The sequence below is a fragment of the Artemia sp. Qi Xiang Cuo genome, chromosome 13, assembly GCF_049724085.1.
Source record: "Artemia sp. Qi Xiang Cuo chromosome 13, ASM4972408v1, whole genome shotgun sequence".
NCBI lineage: Eukaryota > Metazoa > Arthropoda > Branchiopoda > Anostraca > Artemiidae > Artemia > Artemia sp. Qi Xiang Cuo.
The window spans coordinates 66,488,719-66,512,551 of NC_142806.1; positions in this window are offsets into that span (position 1 = coordinate 66,488,719).

Here is a 23,833-nt window from a genome sequence, read left to right on the forward strand (position 1 = left end):
ATTGGAAGATTTTTTTTAAATCCCCCTTCCCCCCAAACTCAAAATTTTCCAAAATTCTACTTTAGAAGCTTTTCAAATATTTCTAAAGCACTAATAGATAGAGTGCTAAAAACATCAGAATCGACTTCAGAGGACACGTTATATCACAGGAAGAGGTTTTGAAAATCCCCCTTTCCCCCAAACTCAGAATTTTCCCAAATTCTACTTTAGAAGATTTTTAAATATTTATAAATCGCTTAGAGAGAGAGTGCTAAAAAAATCAGACTCGGATTCAGAGGAAAGTTTATTTAAAGGGTAGATGTTCTGGAAATCCTCCTTCCCCCAAAACTCAATATTTTCTAAATTTCTACTTTAGAAGCTTTTTTAAATATTTCTAAAGTGCTAAGACATAGAGCGCTACAAATATCGGAATCGGCTTCAGAGGGCAAATTATGTTATGGGAAGATGTTTTTTAAATCCCCCTTCCCCCAAACTCAAAATTTTACAAAATTTTACTTTAGAAGTATTTTTAAATATTTCTAAAGAGCTAAGACTTAGAGAGCTAAAAACATCAGAATCGACTTTAGAGGATAAATTATGTTATGGGAAGATGTTTTTGAAATCCCCCTTCCCCCCAAACTCAAAATTTTCCAAAATTCTACTTTAGAAGCTTTTAAAATATTTCTAAAGCACTAATAGGTAGAGTACTAAAAACATCAGAATCGACTTCAGAGGACAAGTTATATCACGGGAAGAGGTTTTGAAAATCCCCCTTCCCCCCAAACTCAAAATTTTCCAAAATTCTACTTTAGAAGCTTTTAAAATATTTCTAAAGCACTAATAGATAGAGAGCTAAAAACATCAGAATCGACTTCAGAGGACACGTTATATCACGGGAAGATGTTTTTGAAATCCTCCTTCCCCCTTAACTCAAAATTTTCCAAAATTTTACTTTAGAAGTTTTTTTAAATCTTTCTAAAGCGCTAAGACATAGAGCGCTACAAACATCAGAATCGACTTTAGAGGATAAATTATGTTATGGGAAGATGTTTTTGAAATCCCCCTTCACACCAAACACAAAATTTAAATATAGAATCTTTTTTAAATATTTCTAAGGAGGTAAGAAATAGAGCGCTACAAACATCAGAATTAACTTTAGAGGACAAGTCATGTCATGCAAAGATTTTTTTGTAATCCCCCTTCCCCCAAACTCAAAATTTTCTAAAATTCTACTCTAGAAGCTTTTTAAATATTTCCAAATCACTAATATATAGATCTATACAAAGCTCGGACCCAACTTCGTAGGAAAATTTATTTCATGGGAAGATTTTTTTTAAATCCCCCTTCCCCCCAACACAAAATATTAAAAAATTTTACTGTAAAAGTTTGTTTAAATACTTCTAGTGCGATAAGACATATAGTGCTACAAACATCAGAATCAACTTTAGAGGATAAATTATGTTATGGGAAGATGTTTTTGAAATCCCCCTTCCCCCCAAACTCAAAATTTTCCAAAATTTTTCCAAAAAGCTCTAAGACATAGAGCGCTACAAATATCGGAATCGACTTCAGAGGGCAAATTATGTTATGGGAAGATGTTTTTTAAATCCCCCTTCCCCCAAACTCAAAATTTTACAAAATCTTACTTTCGAAGCTTTTTTAAATATTACTAAAGCGCTAAGACATAGAGCGCTACAAATAACGGAATCGACTTCAGAGGATAAATTATGTTATGGGAAGATGTTTTTGAAATCCCCCTTCCCCCAAACTCAAAATTTTCCAAAATTTTACTTTAGAAGCTTTTTTAAATATTTCTAAAGCGCTAAGACATAGAGCGCTACAAACATCAGAATCAACTTTAGAGGATAAATTATGTTATGGGAAGATGTTTTTGAAATCCCCCTTCCCCAAAAACTCAAAATTTTCCAAAATTCTACTTTAGAAGCTTTTAAAATATTTCTAAAGCACTAATAGGTAGAGTACTAAACACATCATAATCGACTTCAGAGGACACTTTATATCACGGGAAGAGGTTTTGAAAATCCACCTTCCCCCCAAACTAAAAATTTTCCCAAATTATACTTTAGAAGATTTTAAAATATTTCTAAAGCATTAAAAGATAGAGAGCTACAAATATCAGAATCGACTTCAGAGGACACGTTATATCACGGGAAGATGTTTTTGAAATCCTCCTTCCCCCTTAACTCAAAATTTTCCAAAATTTTACCTTAGAAGCTTTTTAAATATTTCTAAAGCTCTAAGACATAGAGCGCTACAAACATCAGAATCGACTTTAGAGGATAAATTATGTTGTGGGAAGATGTTTTTGTAATCCCCCTTACCCCCAAACTCAAAATTTTCCAAAATTTTACGTTAGAAGCTTTTTTAAATATTTCTAAAGTGCTAAGACATAGAGTGCTACAAATATCTGAATCGGCTTCAGAGGACAAATTATGTTATGGGAAGATGTTTTTGAAATCCCCCTTCCCCCAAACTCAAAATTTTCCAAAATTTTACTTTCGAAGCTTTTTTAAATATTACTAAAGCGCTAAGACATAGAGCGCTACAAAAACCGGAATCGACTTCAGAGGATAAATTATGTTATGGGAAGATGTTTTTGAAATCCCCCTTCCCCCAAACTCAAAATTTTCCAAAATTTTACTTTCGAAGTTTTTTTAAATATTTCTAAAGCGCTAAGACATAGAGCGCTACAAATATCAGCCTCAACTTCAGAGGACAATTTATTTCTTGGGAAGATTTTTTTGAAATCCCCCTTCCCCCCAAACTCAAAATTTTCCAACATTCTATTTTAGAAGCTTTTTAAATATTTCTAAAGCACTAATAGGTAGAGTACTAAAAACATCAGAATCGACTTCAGAGGACACGTTATATCACGGGAAGATGTTTTGAAAATCCCCCTTCCCCCCAAACTCAAAATTTTCCCAAATTATACTTTAGAAGCTTTTAAAATATTTCTAAAGCACTAATAGATAGAGAGCTAAAAACATCAGAATCGACTTCAGAGGACACGTTATATCACGGGAAGATGTTTTTGAAATCCTCCTTCCCCCTTAACTCAAAATTTTCCAAAATTTTACTTTAGAAGTTTTTTTAAATCTTTCTAAAGCGCTAAGACATAGAGCGCTACAAACATCAGAATCGACTTGAGAGTATAATTTATATTATGGGACGATGTTTTTGAAATCCCCCTTCCCCCCAAACACAAAATTTAACTTTAGAAGCTTTTTAAATATTTCTAAAGCGCTAAGACATAGAGCGCTAAAAACATCAGAATCAACTTTAGTGGACAATTTATGTTATGGGAAGATGTTTTTGAAATCCCACTTCCCCCAAACTCAAAATTTTCTAAAATTCTACTATAGAAGCTTTTTAAATATTTACAAAGCACTAATAGATAGAGCGCTACAACTATCTGAATCGACTTTAGAGGACAATTTATGTCATGGGAAGATGTTTTTGAAATCCCCCTTCCCCCAAACTCAAAATTTTCCAAAATTTTACTTTCGAAGCTTTTTTAAATATTTCTAAAGCGCTAAGACATAGAGCGTTACAAAACATCAGAATCAACTTTAGAGGATAAATTATGTTATGGGAAGATGTTTTTGAAATCCCCCTTCCCCCCAAACTCAAAATTTTCCAAAATTTTTCCAAAAAGCGCTAAGACATAGAGCGCTACAAATATCCGAATCGACTTCAGAGTAAAAATTATGTTATGGGAATATGTTTTTGAAATCCCCCTTCCCCCAAAATAAAAAATTTACAAAATTTTACTTTAGAAGCTTTTTTAAATATTTCTAAAGCTCTAATACATAGAGCGCTACAAAAACCGGAATCGACTTAAGAGGATAAATTATGTTATGGGAAGATGTTTTTGAAATCCCCCTTCCCCCAAACTCAAAATTTTCCAAAATTTTACTTTAGAAGTTTTTTTTAATATTTGTAAAGCGCTAAGACATAGAGCGCTACAAATATCAGAATCGACTTTAGAGGACAAATTATGGTATGGGAAGATGTTTTTGAAATCCCCCTTCCCCCCAAACTCAAAATTTTCCAAAATTCTACTTTAGAAGCTTTTAAAATATTTCTAAAGCACTAATAGGTAGAGTACTAAAAACATCAGAATCGACTTCAGAGGACACGTTATATCACGGGAAGATGTTTTTGAAATCCTCCTTCCCCCTTAACTCAAAATTTTCCGAAATTCTAATTTAGCAGCTTTTTTAAATATTTGTAAAGCGCTAAGACATAGAGCGCTACAAACATCAGAATCGACTTTAGAGGACAAGTTATGTCATGGGAAGAAGTTTTTGAAATCCCCCTTCCCCCAAACTCAAAATTTTCCAAAATTCTACTCTAGAAGCTTTTAAAATATTTCAAAAGCACTAAGACATAGAGCGCTAAAAACATCTGAATCTACTTCAGAGGACAATTTATGTCATGGGAAGATGTTTTTTAAATCCCCCTTCCCCCCAAACTCAAAATTTTCCAAAATTTTACTTTAGAAGCTTTTTTAAATACTTCTAAAGCGCTAAGACATAGAGCGTTACAAAACATCAGAATCAACTTTAGAGGATAAATTATGTTATGGGAAGATGTTTTTAAAATCCCCCTTCCCCCAAAACTCAAAAATTTCTAAAATTCTAACTTAGAAGCTTTTAAAATATTTCTAAAGCACTAACAGATAGTGCTAAAATCATCAGAATCGACTTCAGAGGACATGTTATATGACGGGACGAGGTTTTTAAAATCCCCCTTCCCCCCAAACTCAAAATTTTCCAAAATTCTACTTTAGAAGATTTTAAAATATTTCTAAAGCACTAATAGATAGAGAGCTAAAAACATCAGAATCGACTTCAGAGGACACGTTATATCACGGGAAGAGGTTTTTGAAATCCCCCTTCCCCCTTAACTCAAAATTTTCCAAAATTTTACTTTAGAAGTTTTTTTAAATATTTCTAAAGCGCTAAGACATATAGCGCTAAAAACATCAGACTCGACTTTAGAGGATAAATTATGTTGTGGAAGATGTTTTTGAAATCCCCCTTCCCCCCAAACTCAAAATTTTACTTTCGAATCTTTTTTAAATATTTATAAATAGCTAATACATAGAGCGTTACAAACATCAGAATCGACTTTAGAGGACAATTTATGTCATGGGAAGATGTTTTTGAAATCCCCTTCGCCCCAAACTCAAAACTTTCTAAAATTATACTATAGAAGCTTTTTAAATATTTCCAAAGCTCTAATAGATAGAGCGCTAAAAATATCTGAATCGACTTCAGAGGAAAAATTATGTTAAGGTATTAGTTTTTTTAAATCCCCGTTCCCCCAAACTCAAAATTTTACAAAACATTACTCTCGAAGCTTTTTTAAATATTTCTAAAGCGCTAAGACATAGAGCGCTAAAAACATCAGACTCAAATGGATGTGATATATTTTGCCTGTGGAATTTATTCAATACTTCTCCCGTTTCTCAACCATAAAATTTTTACAAAATTCTTGATAAGAATCTTTTAAGATGGATTTGGGGATCGGATAAGTAGAGAACTAAAAACATCAAAATCAACTGTTGAAGACCCGGTAGATAACGGGATGAGGTTTTGAAAATCCCCCTTCCCCCCAAACTCAAAATTTTCCAAAATTCTACTTTAGAAGCTTTTTTAAATATTTCTAAAGCGCTAAGCCATAGAGCGCTACAAATATCGGAATCGACTTCAGAGGACAAATTATGTTATGGGAAGATGTTTTTGAAATCCCCCTTCCCCCAAACTCAAAATTTTCCAAAATTTCACTTTCGAAGCTTTTTTAAATATTACTAAAGCGCTAAGACATAGAGCGCTACAAATACCGGAATCGACTTGAGAGGATAAATTATGTTATGGGAAGATATTTTTGAAATCCCCCTTCCCCCCAAACTCAAAATTTTCCAAAATTTTACTTTCGAAGCTTTTTTCAATATTTCTAAAGCGCTAAGACATAGAGCGCTACAAACATCAAAATCTACTTTAGAGGACAAATTATTTTATGGGAAGATATTTTTGAAATCCCCCATCCCCCCAAACTAAAAATTTTCCAAAATTCTAATTTAGAAGCTTTTAAAATGATTCTAAAGCACTAATAGATAGAGTGCTAAAAACATCAGAATCGACTTCAGAGGACACGTTATATCACGGGAAGAGGTTTTGAAAATCGCCCTTCCCCCCAAACTCAAAATTTTCCCAAATTCTACTTTAGAAGCTTTTAAAATATTTCTAAAGCACTAATAGATAGAGTGCTAAAAACATCAGAATCAACTTCAGAGGACACGTTATATCACAGGAAGATGTTTTTGAAATCCCCCGTCCCCCCAAACTAAATATTTTACAAAATTCTATTTCTGAAGCTATCTAAACGCTTCTAGGGCAAGAGTAGTTAGATCACTAAACACATCCGAACTGACTTCAGAGTACGTTTCATGTAACAGGAAGAGGTTTAGACAACCCCCATTCCCCCCAAACTAAAAATTTTACAAAATTCTTTCGGCTAAGATTTCAAAATATTTATAAAGCAATCATAGATAGAGAGCAAAAAACATCTGAATCGACTTCAGAGGACGCGTTATATCACGGGAAGATGTTTTTGAAATCCTCCTTCCCCCCAAACTCAAAATTTTCCAAAATTCTACTTTAGAAGCTTTTTTAAATATTTCTAAAGATCTAAGACATAGAGCGATACAAAAATCAGAATCGACTTTAGAGGACAATTTATGTCATGGGAAGATGTTTTTGAAATCCCCCTTCCCCCAAACTCAAAATTTTCTAAAATTCTACTCTAAAAGCTTTTTAAATATTTCCAAAGCACTAATAGATAGAGCGCTACAAATATCGGAATCGACTTCAGAGGACAAATTATGTTATGGGAAGATGTTTTTTAAATCCCCCTTCCCCCCAAACTCAAAATTTTCCAAAATTTTACTTTAATAGCTTTTTTAAATATTTCTAGAGCGCTAAGACATAGAGAGCTACAGACATCAGAGTCAACTTTAGAGGATATATTATGTTATGGGGAGATTATTTTTAAATACCCCTTCCCCCCAAACTCAAAATTTTCCAAAATTTTACTTTAGAAGCTTTTTAAATATTTCTAAATTACTGATAGATAGAGTGCTGAAAACATCAGAACCAACTTCAGAGGACACGTTATATCACAGGAAGAGGTTTTGAAAATCCCCCTTCCCCCAAACTCAAAATTTTCCAAAATTCTACTTTAGAAGCTTTTTTAAATATTTCTAAAGCGCTAAGACATAGAGCGCTACAAATATCGGAATCGACTTCAGAGGACAAATTATTTTATGGGAAGATGTTTTTGAAATCCCCCTTCCCCCAAACTCAAAATTTTCCAAAATTTTACTTTCGAAGCTTTTTTAAATATTACTAAAGCGCTAAGACATAGAGCGCTACAAATACCGGAATCGACTTCAGAGGAAAAATTATGTTATGGGAAGATGTTTTTGAAATCCCCCTTCCCCCAAACTCAAAATTTTCCAAAATTTTAATTTTGAAGCTTTTTTAAATATTTCTAAAGCGCTAAGACATAGAGCGCTACAAACATCAGAATCAACTTTAGAGGATAAATTATGTTATGGGAAGATGTTTTTGAAATCCCCCTTCCCCCCAAGCTCAAAATTTTCCCAAATTCTACTTTAGAAGCTTTTAAAATATTTCTAAAGCACTAATAGATAGAGTGCTAAAAAAATCAGAATCGACTTCAGAGGACAAGTTATTTGACGGGAATATGTTTTTGAAATCCCCCGTCCCCCCAAACTCAAAATTGTCCAAAATTCTACTTTAGAAGCTTTTTAAATATTTCTAAAGCACTAATAGATAGAGTGCTACAAAAACTAGAATCGACTTCAGAGGACAAATTATGTTATGGAAATATGTTTTTGAAATCCCCCTTCCCCCCAAACTCAAAATTTTCCAAAATTCTACTTCAGAAGCTTTTTTAAATATTTCTAAAGCGCTAAGACATAGAACGCTACAATCAGCAGAATCGTCTTTAGAGGAAAATTTGTGTCATGGGTAGATGTTTTTGAAATCACCCTTCCCCCCAAACTCAAAATTTTCCAAAATTCTACTTTAGAAGCTTTTTAAATATTTCTAAGGCACTAATAGATAGAGCACTACAAGTTTCAGAATCGACTACAGAGGACACGTTATATCACGGGAAGAGGGTTTTAAAATCCCCCTTCCCCCCTAACTCAAAATTTTCCAAAATTTTATTTCTTATGATTTTTAAATATTTCTAAAGCACTAATAGATAGAGAGCTAAAAACATCAGAATCGACTTCAGAGGACACGTTATATCACAGGAAGAGGGTTTTAATATCCCCCTTCCCCCCAAACTCAAAAATTTCTAAAAGTTTACTTTAGAAGCTTTTTTAAATATTTCTAAAGCACTAATAGATAAAACGCTACAAGTTTCAGAATCGAATTCAAAGGACACGTTATATCACGGGAAGAGGGTTTTAAAATCCCCCTTCCCCCCTTACTCAGAATTTTCCAAAATTTTAATTTAGAAGCTTTTTAAATATTTCTAAAGCACTAATAGATAGAGTGCTAAAAACATCAGAATCGACTTCAGAGGACACGTTATATCACGGGAAGAGATTTTTAAAATCCTCCTTCCCCCAAACTCAAAATTTTCCAAAATTCTACTTAAGAAGCTTTTTCAAATATTTCTAAAGCGCTAAGACATAGAACGCAACAAACAGCAGAATCGACTTTAAAGGACAATTTGTGTCACGGGAAGATGTTTTTGAAATCCCCCTTCCCCCCAAACTCAAAATTTTCCAAAATTCTACTTTAGAAGCTTTTCAAATATTTCTAAGGCACTAATAGATAGAGTGATAAAAACATTAGAATCGACTTCAGAGGACACGTTATATCACGGGAAGAGGTTTTTAAAATCCCCCTTCCCCCCTAACTCAAAATTTTCCAAAATTTTATTTTAGAAGCTTTTTAAATATTTCTAGAGCACTAATAGATAGAGTGCTAAAAACATCAGAATCGACTTCAGAGGACACGTTATATCACGGGAAGAGGTTTTTTAAATCCCCCTTCCCCCCAAACTCAAAATTTTCCAAAATTCTACTTTAGAAGTTTTTTAAATATTTCTAAAGCACTAATAGATAGAGCCGTACAAACATGAGAATCGACTTTAGAGAACAAATTATGTTATGGGAAGATGTTTTTGAAATCCTCCTTCCCCCCAAACTCAAAATTTTCTAAAATTCTACTTCAGAAACTTTTTAAATATTTCTAAAGCACTAATAGATAGAGCTCTAAAAACATCAAAATCGACTTTAGAGGACAAAATAAGTTATGGGAAAATGTTTTTGAAATCCCCCCTCCCCAAAACTCAAAATTTTCCAAAATTCTACTTTAGAAGCTTTTTTAAATATTTCTAAAGCACTAATAGATAGAGCGCTACAAATATCAGAATCGACTTCAGAGGACAAATTATGTTATTGGAAGAAGTTTTTGAAATCCTCCGTCCCCCCAAACTCAAAATTTTCCAAAATTCTACTTTAGAAGCTTTTTAAATATTTCTAAAGCACTAATAGATAGAGCGCTACAAATATCAGAATCGACTTCAGAGGACAAATTATGTTGTTGGAAGATGTTTTTGAAATCCTCCTTCCCCCCAAACTCAAAATTTTCCAAAATTCTACTTTAGAAGCTTTTCTAAATATTTGTAAAGCGCTAAGACACAAAACGTGCAGAAATTATTTGAAAAAAACTACGTTTTTAACGTTACTACGTTTTACGTTAAACAGACTGAGTCACAAGTTCGAACGATAAAACGGACAGGGGTTAGGAGGTACAGTTGGGGGGCCTGCCGCCCCCCAAACTCCCGCTTTTGCAGCCTTTAGATAAAAAAAAACAAGTTTTTAAACTGAAAGTAAGGAGCGACATTAAAACTTAAAACGAACAGAAATTATTCCGTATATGAAAGGGGCTATCCCCTCTTCAACGCCTCGCTCTTTACGCTAAAGTTTTTTATTGTTTAACAAAAATAGAGTTGTGAGAAAGTCACCCGTTAGCGTAAAGAGCGAGGCGTTGAGGAGGGGAAAGACCCTTTCATATACGGAATAATTTCTGTTCGTTTTAAGTTTGAATGTCGCTCCTTACTTTCAGTTTAAAAACTTTTTTTTTGTTAAAGGCTGCAAAAGCGGGGGTTTGGGGGGCAGCAGCCCCCCAACTGTACCTCCTAACCCCTGTATGTTTGAAGGTTCGAACATGTGACTCAACCTATTTAGTGCCCCCCCTCCCCCTCCCCCAGCGATCAAAACCCCCTGCAGCTAACCTTTCCACCCTCGAAAGAAAATTTTTATATAAGTTCTAGCATTTTCTACATATTTTAAATCGCGGATGTAAAAAAGAAAAGCAAAAATTTTCAACATTATAGGATTAAGCTATTTGAATATGTTTTATGTGGTTACACAACTCACAATGTTAAGGGGTTTCCAAAAAAAATAATCAAAACGAATATAGAATATTCGGTACTTGTGCATTATAAATAACCCACCGCTATAGACTGTACAAGGAATCCAGACAAACGGGTATTTGTTAGACAAATGGATCAAAAAGCGTGATTTCTTATTGCGTTTACAATATTTAAACTGTTGTTTTTGGGTTTAGGGAGGGAAAAAGGTACCTAGGTTAGGTTACGTATTTAATATATGCTAAAATTTACCCCCACCCCCTAATATGCAAATATGTGGCCCAAATTTGTTTCTAAACTATTATATTCATCCTATTTTATTTTATTTCATTAGCAGTAACCAAACTTAACTTCTTTCGTGTATGGTGGTGGGTTATTTATAATGCACAAGTACCAATTTTTCTATAGTTAAATATTTACTTCCGCCCCCTCTCTCCCACTCCCTATGTACATTTCAATAACGTCTTGTAGCTTCAAGAATGAAGATTTCTACACAAAACAATTGGGAAAAAAAAATTTGTATTGCTTTAAGAACAAATGGGGTTAGATATCGTAAATTGCCATATTTTCTGTTACAACATTTTAAAAATTAACTAGTAAATAATACCCATAAAAAACAAATTAGTTGGGGTTATAAAGCTCTGATATATGTTTCATGAAATGGTGCATTCTCGAGGAGACTGAATATTTTTTTTGAAATAGTGCTCTGCTAGATATCCTTCCATATGTTCTTCTCTTCTGCCATATGTGGATATATTTTCTCGAACTTCAAGCCAGTGTCTTTCGATGTTTTGTGTGAGCACCTGTTGCAGCGTCAACAAAATTTATGCTGTGGTTGACGGGTAAATGCTAATAGCCCTGGCTAGCCAGACAATCGTAGGCCCTCCCACAGTCACTGATAATTGTTGTCCCCGGCAGGATTCGGTTTTGGATAATTCCCAACAACGTGGCACTACTTCTATCCGGCACAGAAATCATGAATGAATTACCAGTTCCTCGCTCTATTCCACCAAACGCCAAAGCATCCGCAACAATCCGACCACGATTATATTTACGCTTCCCAAATTTGGCTTCATCTATCTCAACAATGACTCCTTCTCCTCCCAAATGAGCGGAGTTTGAATGACATGTACATACAAACTTCTCTGTAGAACTGCCTCCAATCCACAAAGGTTTTTTTTACAACAAATAACATTTTTGATCATGAAAGTCTCCCTTGGAGGCGGTATTTGAAGCCAAATCATCAAAAAACAGAAATCTTTTAGCAGAGAAAGGTGTGAACCAGCCATCCATGTTTTGTCATAGACTGATTTTGAAAAATTACACTTTACCTGAGAATATTCGAGGCCACCTCAGATAGGTATAAGCCTAGACTTCTGGCAACAAAACGAATTTCTATATTTTATGCAAATATGGACACAGTTATCACAATTCCTGATTCTCAATAACAAGCTATGGTTATAATACGACTCTAAGATAGCCTCAACAATAGAAAATTAAATCATTTGGCTTGTTTAGTCCCAGGTTGCGGAAATTTTACATTGGCAGAAACGGTAATGCTTTCTTGACGGCACTGATGTTTGTTAAAAAAAAAAAAACTTAAATGAAATATTACATTTACTTTATACAAGGATGTTCTTTTTTTTTTTTTAGTTAACAACATTTCCAGATACCTCGCTGTTCTTCTGTAATTTTTTAGTGGCCCTATTACCTAGAAATAATTATTTTCTGACTTCAAACTGTCCAAATACTTTACCCCCCGGGGAAAAGACCCTCCCACCCATGGAAAAGAAGGCTAGAACTTTACAAAATTTTGAGTTTGGGGCGAAGGGGGATTTCAAAAACTTCTTCCCATAATATAATTTGGTCTCTAAAGTCAATTCTTATGTTTGTAGCGCTCTATGTCTTAGCGCTTTACAAATATTTAAAAAGCTTCTAAAGTAGAATTTTGAAAAATTTTGAGTTTGGGGGAAGGGGGATTTTAAAAACCTCTTCCCGTGATATAACGTGTCCTCTGAAGTCAATTCTGATGTTTTAGCACTCTATCTATTAGTGCTTTAGAAATATTTAAAAAGCTTCTAAAATAAAATTTTGGAAAATTTTGAGTTAGGGGGGAAGGGGGATTTTAAAAACCTCTTCCCGTGATATAACGTGTCCTCTGGAGTCGATTCTGATGTTTATAGCACTCTATGTTTTAGAGCTTTAGAAATATTTTAAAATCTCCTAAATTATAAATTTATAAAAATTTTTGTTTGGGGGGGAGGGGGATTTAAAAAAAATCTTACCTAAAAAAAATTTATCCTCTAAAGTCGATTCTGATCTTTTTAGCGCTATATCAATTAGAGGTTTAGAAATATTTTAAAATCTTCTAAAGTATAATTTTTGAAAATTTTGAGTTTGGGGGGACGGTGGATTTAAAAAACATCGTCCCATTAAATAACTATTGCTCTGAAGTCGAGTCTGATTTTTTTATCAATCTATCTCTTAGAGATTTAGAAATATTTAAAAAGCTTCTAAAGTAGAATTTTGGAAAATTTTGAGTTTGGGGGGAAGGGGGTTTAAAAACCTCTTCCTGTGATATAACGTGTCCTCTGAAGTCGATTCTGATGTTGTTAGCACTATCTATTAGTGCTTTAGAAATATTTAAAAAGCTTCTAAAATAAAATTTTGGAAATTTTTGAGTTTGGGGGGAAGGGGTTTTTAAAAACCTCTTCCAGTGATAAAACGTGTCCTCTGAAGTCGATTCTGAATTTTTTAGCGCTCTATCTATTAGTGCCTTAGAAATATTTAAAAAAGCTTCTAAAGTAAAATTTTGGAAATTTTTGAGTTTTGGGGGAAGAGGGATTTTAAAAACCTCTTCCCGTGATATAACGTGTCTTCTAAAGTCGATTCTAATTTTTTTAGCACTCTATCTATTAATGCTTTAGAAATATTTGAAAAGCTTCTAAAGTAAAATTTTGGAAATTTTTGAGTTTGGGGGGAAGGGGGATTTAAAAGTCATCTTCCTGTGATATAACGTGTCCTCTAATGTTGATTCTAATGTTTTTAGCACTCTATCTATAAGTGCTTTAGAAATAGTTAAAAAGCTTCTAATGTAAAACTTTGGAAAATTTTGAGTTTGGGGGGAAGGGGGATTTCAAAAACATCGTCCCATGACACAAATTGTCATCTAAAGTCGATTCTGATGTTTGTAGCGTTCTATGTCTTAGCGCTTTAGAAATAATTAAAAAAACATCTTAAGTATAATTTTGGAAATTTTTGAGTTTGGGGGGAAGGGGGATTTCAAAAACATCGTCCCATGACTTGAATTGACATCTAAAGTTGATTCTGATGTTTGTATCGTTCTATGTCTTAGCGCTTTAGAAATATTTAAAAAAGTTTCTGAAGTAGAATTTTGGAAAGTTTTGAGTTTGGGGGGAAGGGGGATTTCAAAAACATCTTCCCATGACATAAATTGTCTTCTAAAGTTGATTCTGACGTTTTTAACGCTCTATGTCTTAGCGCTTTAGAAATATTTAAACAATTTTCTACAGTAATAATTTTGGAAAATTTTGAGTTTGGCGGGAAGGGGGATTTCAAAAACATCTTCCCATGACATAATTTGTCCTCTAAAGTTGATTCTGTTTTTTGTAATGCTCTATTTCTTAGTGCTTTATAGATATTTAAAAAAGTTTCTACAATAGAAATTTCGGAAAATTTTGAGTTTGTGGGAAAGGGGGATTTCAAAAAGATCTTCCCGTGAATTAACTTGTCCTCTAAAGTTGAGTCTTATGTTTGTAGAGCTCTATGTCTTAGCGCTTTACAAATATTTAAAAAGCTTCTAAAGTAGAATTTTGGAAAATTTTGAGTTTGGGGGGAAGGAGGATTTTAAGAACCTCTTCCCGTGATATAACGTGTCCTCTGAAGTCAATTCTGATCTTTTTAGCACTCTATCTATTAGTGCTTTAGAAATATTTAAAAAGCTTCTAAAGTAGAATTTAGGAAAATTTTGAGTTTGGGGGGAAGGAGGATTTCAAAAACATCTTCCCATAACATAATTTGTCCTCTAAAGTCGATTCTGATAGTTATAGCGCTCTATCTATTAGTGCTTTAGAAATATTTAAAAAGCTTCTGAAGTAGAATTTTGGAAAATTTTGAGTTTGGGGGGAAGGCGGATTTTAAAAACCTCTTCCCGCGATATAACGTGTCCTCTGAAGTCGATTCTGATGTTTTTAGCACTCTATCTATTAGCGCTTTATGAATATTTTAAAAGCTTCTTAAGTATAATTTTGGAAAATTTTGAGTTTGGGGGGAAGGGGGATTTAAATAACCTCTTCCCGTGACATAAAGTGTCCTCTGAAGTCTATTCTGATGTTTTTAGCACTCTATCTATTAGTGCCTTATAAATATTTAAAAAGCTTCTGAAGTAGAATTTTGGAAAATTTTGAGATTGGGGGGAAGGGGGATTTTAAAAACCTCTTCCCGTGATATAAAGTGTCCTCTGAAGTCGATTCTGATGTTTTTAGCACTCTATGTCTTAGAGCTTTAAAAATATTTGAAAAGCTCCTAAAGTAGAATTTTAGAAAATTTTGAGTTTGGGGGGAAGGGGGATTTCAAAAACATCTTCCCATAACACAATTTATCCTCTAAAGTCGATTCTGGTATTTGTAGCGCTCTATCTATTAGTGCTTTAGAAATATTTAAAAAGCTTCTAAAGAATAATTTTGGAAAATTTTTAGTTTGGGGGGAAGGGGGATTTCAAAAACATCTTCCCATGACATAAATTGTCCTCTAAAGTCGATTCTGATATTTGCAGCACTCTATCTATTAGTGCTTTAGAAATATTTAAAAATATTCTTAATTAGAATTTTGGAAAATTTTGAGTTTGGGGGGAAGGGGGATTTCAAAAACATCTTCCCATGACACAAATTGTCCTCTAAAGTCAATTCTGCTGATTGTAGCGTTCTATGTCTTAGCGCTTTATATATATTTAAAAAAAGCTTCTGAAGTAGAATTTTGGAAAATTTTGAGTTTGGGGGGATGGGGGATTCCAAAAACATCTTCCCGTAACATAAGTTGTTGTCTGAAGTCGATTCTGATGTTTTTAGCACTCTATCTATTAGTGCTTTAGAAATATTTAAAAAGATTTTAAAATAAAATTTTGAGTTAGGGGGGAAGGGGGATTTTAAAACCCTCTTCCCGTGATATAACGTGTCCTCTGAAGTCAATTCTGAAACTTGTAGCGCTCTATCTGTTAGTGCTATAGAAATATTTAAAAAAGCTTATAAATTAAAATTTTGGAAATTTTTGAGTTGGGGGAGAAGGGGGATTTTAAAAACCTCTTCCCGTGATATAACGTGTCCTCTGAAGTCGATTCTGATTTTTTTAGCACTCTATCTATTAGTGCTTTAGAAATATTTCAAAAGCTTCTTAAGTATAATTTTAGAAAATTTTGAGTTTGGGGGGAAGGGGGATTTCAAGAACCTCTACCCGTGATATAACGTGTCCTCTGAAGTCGAGTCTGATGTTTTTAGCACTCTATCTATTAGTGCTTTAGAAATATTTAAAAAGCTTATAAAATAAAATGTTGGAAAATTTTGAGTTAGGGGGGAAGGGGGATTTTAAAACCCTCTTCCCGTGATATAACGTGTCCTCTGAAGTCGATTCTGAAACTTGTAGCGCTCTATCTATTAGTGCTTTAGAAATATTTAAAAAAGATTCTAAATTAAAATTTTGGAAAGTTTTGAGTTTGGGGGGAAGGGGGATTTTAAAAACCTCGTCCCGTGAGATAATGTGTCCTCTCAAGTCGAGTCTGATGTTTTTAGCAATCTATCTATTAATGCTTTAGAAATATTTAAAAAGCTTCTAAAGTAGAATTTTGGAAAATTTTGAGTTTGGGGGGAAGGGGGATTCCAAAAACATCTTCCCGTAACATAATTTGTCCTCTGAAGTTGATTCTGATATTTGTAGCGTTCTATGTCTTAGCGCTTTAGAAATATTTAAAAAAGCATCTGAAGTATAATTTTGGAAAATTTTGAGTTTGGGGGGAAGGGGGATTTCAAAAACATCTTCCCATGACAATAAGTGTCCTCTAAAGTTGAGTCTGTTGTTTGTAGCTTTCTATGTATTTGCGCTTTAGAAATATTTAAAAAAGCTTCTGAAGTAGAATTTTGGAAATTTATTAGTTTGAGGGGCAGGGGGATTTCAAAAACATATTCCCATAACATAATTTGTCCTCTGAAGTCAATTCTGGTTTTTGTAGCAGTCTATCTATTAGTCCTTTAGAAATATTTTAAAAGCTTCTAAAGTAGAATTTTGGACAATTTTGAGTTTGGGGGGAAAGGGGATTTCAATAACCTCTTCCCGTGATATAACGTGACCTCTGAAGTCGATTCTGATTTTTTTAGCACTATATCTATTAGTGCTTTAGAAATATTTTAAAAGCTTCTAAAGTAGAATTTTGGAAAATTTTGAGTTTGGGGGGAAGGAGGATTTCAAAAACATCTTCCCGTGACATAATGTCTCCTCTGAAGTTGATTCTGATGTTTTTAGCACTCTATCTTTTTGTACTTTAGAAATACTTTAAAAGCTTCTAAAGTAGAATTTTAGAAAATTTTGAGTTTGGGTGGAAGAGGGATTTCAAAAACATCTTCTCATGACATAATTTGTCCTTAAAAACGATTAGGTTATTTTTACTGGTCTCTCTTGTCAAATCCTTTCCCTAATTCAGGTTCAGGTTCAGGTTCAGGTTCATTTATTATTCAATCTTACATAATGACACTAAATATATACAGATATCTGGTAGTGAGACAAGCTCGTTTTGCACAGATAAAAAAAGAAAAACAATAAAGAAATATACGGATTTTCATTCAAAATGGTAGACATCACAAACAAATATAAATAAATCAATAAATGTAAGGTTAATTACTCACCACATCACGGCAGACACCCACCCGACGATACATAAACTACTCTCAACCAGCAATGGGACAAGAAGAAGGATATCAAGATCCGAGAGAGATCAAAAAATAAGAAGAGAGAAAAAAAAAAAAAAAAAAAAAAAAAAAATGAAAATATTATTTTACTAATAAATTTCCAAAAGGAATTATTTTATTTTATTTTTTAAAATTACGATCGACACATCAAAAAAAAAAATATATTAATATTGGTTCCACGCGGCGACCACACTATTTCGTAGAGAAAACCGGGACCTCTCTGAAATTATCAACGGCTGGCGTAGTTTGCGTATGCTGCGAGCTAGATGAGAAGATGGCGGAGCAACTGGGAACAAATCAAAAGAATAGAAATAACTGGGCAGTGACAGGAGATTATGATTAACCTTGAATAATATCGAGTTAAAAGTAACTGCAAGTTCAACAGGAAGAATATTCAATAAACAATACAAACTCTTTGTAGAAGACTTACTGGGGAAAGACGCTGGGGAAGGAAGATAACTTTTTAAAATACGAAGCGCCTTATTTTGTTGCCTCTGAAGCGGGATTAAATTGGATCTGAAAGTATTCAAGTAAATAAGTGGGCAATAATTTAGATAAGAATGAACAAGAGCGAAATAAATAGAACGCATAGCTTCGAGCGGCCAAATGAATTTCATACGTTGCATAATACCTACGTTCCTTCCAAGCTTCAATCTTATACCATTTATATGCGGCTTCCAACTCAAATTTGAGTCAACCAGCACACCAAGGTAACGAATAATTTCAACACTTGATATATACATACCTGGAACAGATGACTTAATCAACTTCAGGCATGGAAGTGCCCGTGACGTACGCGAAAATATCATAAACTTTGTTTTTGAAGTGTTCAGAGCTAGCCTATTTGCCGTAAACCATGCTACTAGTCTATCGAATACTAGACTTAAGTTATGTTTGACACGATCTTCATCGATTCCAGAGGCACTACAGGCTGTGTCATCTGCGAAGAGAACGGTCAGCCCTAGGTCCTCAACTGAATTACTAATGTCGTTAACATAAATTAGAAACAAGAGAGGGCCGAGAATTGAACCTTGGGGCACTCCAACTTTATTTGACTGGTTCGAAGACGTTGATATAACTTCGCCCCCATCAATACACTGGACTCTATCGCTTAAATATGACAATATTATCGATTTAGCCGGACCACGTATACCACAATTAGACAATTTTTCATTTAAAATCATGTGACAAATAGTGTCAAACGCTCTCCGTATATCCACGAATATAGAAGCTGGAATTTCACCCTTATCCAAGGCATCATGAATAAACTGGGTTACTGCCAAAATAGCATGCTCTGTAGAATGTCCTTTTCGAAACCCAAATTGGGACTTACTGAAAAAACTATTCTTGTCAAGAAAATTTACAATCCTCACGTACAAACAACGTTCAATAATTTTTCCGAAAGCAGATAGAATAGATATGGGCCTATAGTTGGACGGATCTTTTATATCTCCCCCTTTGTGTAGTGCAATGACACGGGCGGACTTCATACATGAAGGGAAGATACCATTCGTGAAACAAAGATTAATTATGTGCACAAGAAAATTTACTATACTAGGCATAATCGATTTAAGCAAGTTCGTAGAAGATCCGTCGATTCCTTCTGAGTGTCCATTTTTGAGTTGATGAAGTACAAGCATCAATTCAGCAGACGAGACTGGAGTGAGGAATATGGATCGGTCAGTAGAAGAGGGTAGAAAACTTTTGAAATCAGCAGAATTTGGCGTTGATTTTTGGGATGCCTCTTCCGACGTCTTTTCACCTATTTTAGCGAAGTGCGTGTTGAGCATGTTGGCGACGTTAAGTTTTCCTTTAACAGCTGTATCACCACCTAGGGGCATCATTTCGTCCGGAAAAGAATTCAACTTTTTTTTGCCGATACAATCGTTTATTAATGTCCATACCTTCTTAGGAGATCCATGCGCGCTATTGAATGCCTTCAAATAGTAGAGCTGTTTAGCAGACCTGAGAGCTTTGGTTAAACAATTTCTGTAAGCTTTAAAAAAGGCTTGATTTGTTTCATCGGGATTCGATAGATATATTTTATACAGCCTGTTCTTTGATTGGATCGACCTTAGTAGTCCTCGTGTAACCCAAGGCTATTTAGATCTGTTGTAACGTCTTAGACGGGTTGAAGACATCGGACAAGCCACATTAAGTGCTGTGGTAAATTCGTTGACAAAATACTGTGAAGCTTGATTTACATCCTCGCAGTCTAAGCATGGAGAGGGGTCAATTTTAAGCAGCAGTTCATTCAACTGCTGAACAGATGTAGCATCAAGTCTTCTAGTTGTTTTGATCGGAGTCGCCGTTTGTCGCCCAGTTTTTATCTCCATCAAAAGCATAAAGTGGTCTGACGTGTCATCGATAATAACATGACACAAATCAAATTCCATATTCAGAAAAATATTGTCGATTACTGTTGCTGTCGAGCTTACAACTCGAGTTGGAATACGACAAGCTGGGAGAAGCCCCAGCGAAAGACAAAGTGTCAGAAAATCAACAGCCAAAGTCAAATATTGTGTAGATGAAAGATCATGACCAGCATTACTTATATCAATATTAAAATCCCCAATGTACATAATCTTCCGACTTCGCTCGATTGCGATCGAAGAAAACGCTTCCAGCTTACTTATGAAATGTTGCACCGAAGAGCTAGGTGGTCTGTAAAACAAACAACACAACACTTTTTCACTACCAAAATCAAGCTCGACAACCAAAAATTCAAACAACATTTCTTCATACATAGAATCAAAATCCAAAACAATCCTGTAAGTAATATCATTATTAATAAAAAAACCAAGGCCTCCTCTCGATCTGTCATTCCTATTATTAGAAATAAAATTGTAACCGTTAATATTCGATAGGTGACTAGTTGACTCATTTAATAAAGTCTCACATAAAGCTAATACATCAACTCGGTAGCATGGAAGGAACAAAGATAAATGGTCCAAACTACTCATCAAACCGCAACAGTTTAAACTCGCCACCCTCACACTACCAGGAGAAACATGTCTGTTAATCTCATTAGCGAGTAAATATTTGTTAATAAGGAGGGATCTAATAAAATTATCATATTCATCATCCGAAAAACCACACTCTGGAGAAATTTTTATTAAATCTAATGGGTCTCTCTCAAAATCTCTCAACCTACTCGATGTCACATCACCAGCAGAATTAACCATAATCATTTTGACTTACCAAACCGTCTGGTGGGAGTCTGTAGTGATGCGGCAATAAATCATCAACCAACCCTTGTTGTGGAAAAGTAGAGAACTTATTTTTAAATATCTGATCTTCAACTGAAAAAAACACACGAAGCAAAACTAGACAGTGATTTATTTGCCTAGGGAAAATAGAAAAAAAGAATCGCGACGATGAAGCATAATCTGGCATGGCAGACTTAACAAGTCGAAGTCGCATTGAGCACTGAACACAATAAGAAAGAAAAAAACAACGAAAAGAAAAAAATCAACACTGACTAGTTGTCATTTTCCCAATCATGACACACACCAACAAAATGAACTTGTTTCATCTCTCGATCGCTGACGTAATTCATTAAACAAATAAAACAAAGAATGGTCCGCGTATACACTACAAACAAACTAATTAATCTATTCCCAGTCAGAAGAATCACTTTTTTTTACTTCTAGCCATAAGTTAATACCCTTATGACGCACTCTGGATGAAACTATATGTTTCGACTCTTTCATTTCTTGTGCTTTCGAGAGTAGGGATTTTTGAATCATGTTGAGAGCAGGGGGCAGGTCTGTAGAGATTATAATCCCACTGCCTTGTAGCTTTTTAACATTGTTCATGATTTACTGGACATCACTCTCCGAGCTTAGTGAAATAAATACGGGGGACTCCTTGCGTCGGCTATTTTGCTTGCTGCACCTATTTGTGATGTTTGCAGCCCGTGAAGAAATCTGATAGCACTTAGTCATAGATATGTCACTAGTTACACCCAGCTTTTTGCTAACTAATTTAATGACGCTATCTTCAACTTTCTTGTTAGGCTCTTCTGCCGGTAAACCATGCACAATAAGGTTCAGACGGCGATCTTTCACGTCGATAAGTAGTAGCTGTTTTTCCAGGGCCTGGTACTTGTCGACATACTCGTCAATAGTTTTCTCAAAGTTATTAAGCCTCACATCTCGGTCGGCAGCCTCCATTCTCAGCGACGCGATCTCAGAAGTAATTCCGTCAAGCTTATTATTTAATTCTGTCTGCGTAGCAATAATAGAATCCAGTTTTCCGCTCAAAACTTTTCTGAACTCGTCGAACGATTTTTGCGTAACATTAGCCATGATAAATCTCGATTATAAATCCGCTTCAGGAGGATTGGGGATTAGCAGTTCATTCGAAATAGCATCAAAAGGGACTTACTGGCAAGGGGGGTGTGTGAATGCCCCCGCTAACCAAATATAGCACGATTAAATCAGCTCTTGACTCTTACAGGCAATGCATCAAACAGGTTTGGTCAATTAACATAAAGACTAATCACAAGTAAGTAAACTCCTGCCTATCACGATGCCAACGTGATACAGTTTAAAATTAATACAGTTTAAATGGTCTTATCAACACAGAGGTGTTTGGCATGTGCCTGCTACCCTCAAGGGTAAGGGTTTCTGATAAGCAAAGTCTTGACATCAAAACAAACCTGGTTTTATTATACCATAAAAATAGTCAGCAAGGACAGGAAATTAAATGGTTTAGGATTTAAATAGGATTTTGGAATATAGTTTAATGAACAAGGTTAAAAGCTGAAGTTGTGTAAGGTAAGCAGTGATTTATAATTATGATAGTAATATAGGGTGAAATATGAGTTAAAACAACTAGTAATGTGCAGTAATTTACCATTATATAGAGGGGGGGAGGAGTGAAGGTAAGTACTACAAAGTACCTTCCCGGGACATACCTTAGCATGTACATCCATCCCTGAAAGTTTCATTTTCCTAACCCAACCCCTTTCCAAGATAGCCAAACGTAACTAAAGTAGAATTTTACCATGATTATTATATTTGTAATCAGCATAAAAAAAGGCATCAATTGGTATATTCACTTTAGTTGTTACTCAATAATATGATTTGGTAAATATTTACTACAGTATGTCCTGGGAAGGTAGGCTATTTTGAAGTACCTACCTCTACTCCTCCCTCTAGAGGGTCCTGAAATTTGCCTACATGACAGGTCTGTGCCTATTGAAATTTTGACAAAACAACATTTTAGCTTTATTTTCAGTTTCTTTTTCTCTGGCTTTAGGTCTGAATTCCTGTTATTTGAGTAGAATTTTAAGTCATGCCAATATTTTTTCTAAAATATAGGAAATGTATTTGCATATATTTAAAACCTTAGAAATTGGGATTCAGCAAAGTTGCGAAGCTGAAAACAATTTTATTGTAATTCATTTAAGCAGATCTATTTTGCAAAATTCAGTTTTATAACACACAGATTTTTAAGGGTCATCAAAGGTCAGGACCTTCTAGAGGGAGAAGGAGTGGAGGTAAGTTCTTCAAATACCTTCCCAGGACAAACTTTAGCCTGAAAACCCATCCCTGAAAGTTTCATTTTCCTAACCTAACCCCTTTCCAAAATACACAAAAGTAGAATTTTACCTTATATATATATATATATATATTTATAGGCCTACTTCCTTCAGACAAGCAACCATTAATTTATCTAAAAAAATACTGTTTTGTTAGAACTATATTCCTTTAGTCCTTTTTGTTTTGTTTTTTTCAGTTGTATCAACGCTTTTGACAGTATTACCAGATGGTAGCTAGCCAAAACGCCCGTTTTTTAGCACTAAGATCTTACATCTTTCTGCAAAGATTATCGTTTTTTAACTCATCTTTTTTCTAAGATCTTACAGCTCAAAGATGTTACCAAAAAGTGTGAAGACCGCCACTGTTTTACCATATAGAACAATGATGAGAGAACTTTGATGATCTACTCATCATTGTTCTCAGACCACTGATCAGAGCAGAATGATGAAAGACGTTTGCACAAAAATAGCCAAAGATGTAAGATCTTTGTTCAAAGATTTCACTTTTAAGCGTTTTCTGACAAAAGGTGTAAGATCTTAGCACATTGATGAATGAGAAAAGAGGACTAAAATGCCCCGTAGGTTAAAAACAAGCCCCGCCCCACTCAGCATAGAGAAATATAGCAAGGAAAAGGATCACTGGCCACGATTTCCCATAAAGCCCATACTATACGGTAAATATGCGCCATTTGCATCGTATGAAGTGTTGAATTAGAGCAAAAGTACTACGAGATTGGTATCTGTGTATAGTAGACTATTGGTTAGTATTCGAAAAAGCCTTAAGTTTAATGTAAAACATCTGTATACAAGTTTTCAAACTATTAGC